Raw genomic sequence first — 2,500 nt, 5'->3', positions numbered from 1 at the left:
TTTCATTACAGTGTAAAATTTAACTCCGGGAATGTGAAATAGAAATATGTTAATTTCAGGTTATACCAGTATTGTTTATCATTGTGGTACTTCCATAGAACAAGTATTACAACAGTAATGTAGAAATTATCGTTTGAAGTTGATATGACACAGAATCGACCATACTATTGTGCGTTATGTATGATTAAGTGTTGAGAATTCCAAACTGACAAATTATTCATTATCACCAATTTCACACTGCATATCCTCATTGCGTTTAAATTTAATTTAATCGACTTGTAAATTTAACTTATATATCTAAAAATCATCCATGCTTATGTAGTTGTGTATGAATCATTGACTAATATCATCCTTAAAGGCATATTACGTGTTTTTCATTCTTTCTGTTTTTACTTTACAGTGAGATGTTTCAGAGGCGACAGGGGCGAGGGGCACTTGCCAGTGCCTGCCCCTGGTAAGAAGCTACGGCTCTGTACCAGGGGCAGGTACCCAACCTACCGTCCCCGGACTGACATATGGCAACTCGACCCCTGAACGGATCTCGGACTGTCCCTGGCGACTAACCCCTGCCAGGCCCCCTTTCCCTTCCACCTCCAGGAGCAAACGTCAGCCGAACATCTTTCCTGTCAGCTCTGCAAGCGTTCCTTGGCCTTCTGATGCAGCTGCTCCTGTCTAGGCGCGGCCAGAAGAAGGGAATCACCTCTTTCGTTCGCTGTCTTAAAGATTGCAGAGATTAGATACTTCTTGTAGTCATTACGTACGATTTGTGATTCGATGAATTGACAAACTCACCGATATCAAACTGTATTCTAATCTGTTTATGTACTCTTAACGACCAAAAAAGATACTTGCATTGTTTCCATAAGAATACAATTACTTTGTTCATTCTCTCTCGGTCAGCGATGTTTCTGGACGGCGTGTCATTCCCTGTGTTGATGTATTGGTGAAGTTCCTTGTGATCGTGTAGACTTTCCTCATTGGAAAGTTATTTCTATCACTGTTGAATAAATTATATTTTCGTTAATGCTTGTTTTAAACTCGACCTAAAACAGCTGTATCAATGATAATTGCAAAATACAACAACTGAGGTTAGCTTACCTTAAACCTTGCAAATCAAATTCTGTATAATTTTAGGTTAATGAATGGGGAAATGTCAAGGGTGGAGAGGGAAAGAAAAAGGATGAAGGAAGTAAAACAGATGCAAAGGAAAAGGAAAAAAACCTGATTGGTAAAATTGGCGTTTCAATATCTTTGTTCTCTCTAAGTAGGAAGTCCGCAGTGAAAGGCACATATTAGCGCTTGGTATTCTATCCGAAATAGGTATGTAAAACCCAAAGAATTATATACAAATTGAAAAGAAATCAGTTAATAATATTATCTATGAATATAACATATATTAGTCAAAAGTATACTTCAATATGATCCCATGTGTATAGGAAGAATGAGATAAATAAGTTATCAATGAATTGTAATCTACACAGGAGAATTCATAAAACAATATATGTTCGTCGAATATTTTCTTAGTAACGAGATATCTGAATCTAAACAGCACTTACTACACTAAGAAAATATTACTGTTGGAGAAAAAAATCATTTATTTATCTATATATATATCTACCACCTATCTATTTATCTAAATTAATCTATTTCTCTCTCTCTCTCACTCGATTTCACGCACACACACATGTATATACACATATATCCATACCATGATTAAAATTATAGTCAAGAAAAACATCATAAAGCCAAACAAATCAACACAATAACCTGGTCGCCGCAGAACCGGAGAAATTCCACAGAAATCCACACCGAACAGTCGCGTAATAAAATATGAATGGAACGGCCAGGCGCGGAGGAGAGGGCCGTCAGAATCCTCAAGGTCACCGTCAGTAGCTCAATATACGCACACACACACACACACACACACACACACACACACACACACACACACACACACACACACACACACACACACACACACACACACACACACACACACACACACACACACACACACACACACACACACACACACACACACACACACACACACACATACCTACAGTGGTGCTGATTAGTGTCAAAACTAGTGGTAGTCGCGATTATTTTGATTACTACTTGTATTGTCAACTCGAGTGTTATTGCAGTTATTCGTTGTATGATATAAGTAATGAAGTTTATAGATAGATAGATAGGTTGGTAGGTAGATGGATAGACAAGTAGATGAATAAGAGACAGATCAATATAGATACAAATCTAGACATGTGTGCGCGCGGACGTATGTGTGTGCGTGTATGTGAATGTGTGTGCACGAGTGTGTTTATGTGTGTATGTGTGTGTGTGTGTCGTGTGTGTGTGTGTGTGTGTCCATAAGACTGTAAAATCTTAATGAATCTAAGAGACTCCTGGTTGGTCAGGGTGACATGTCGTGGTGCGTTCACTGTTGTGCTTCATCGATCTTGCATTGAAGAAAACAAGAACACAAGTTGTAGAATATTTA

At 38.2% G+C, this 2,500-nt stretch overlaps 1 long non-coding RNA gene across 1 annotated transcript in view; it reads left to right on the top strand.

The window, feature by feature from the left end:
* LOC113814343 (uncharacterized) overlaps window positions 1-1,024 on the top strand; it is a 1,207-nt gene extending 183 nt beyond the window's left edge. The window contains exon 2 of the long non-coding RNA XR_003476457.2: window positions 401-1,024. This is a non-coding gene — a long non-coding RNA (uncharacterized lncRNA). The remainder of the gene's footprint in view (window positions 1-400) is intronic.
* The last annotated feature ends 1,476 nt before the right edge of the window (window positions 1,025-2,500 follow it).

Source organism: Penaeus vannamei, chromosome 3 (assembly GCF_042767895.1).
Source record: "Penaeus vannamei isolate JL-2024 chromosome 3, ASM4276789v1, whole genome shotgun sequence".
Lineage (NCBI taxonomy): Eukaryota > Metazoa > Arthropoda > Malacostraca > Decapoda > Penaeidae > Penaeus > Penaeus vannamei.
The sequence above is the reverse complement of the archived record's forward strand: the minus strand, read 5'-3'. Positions and strand labels throughout refer to the sequence as shown.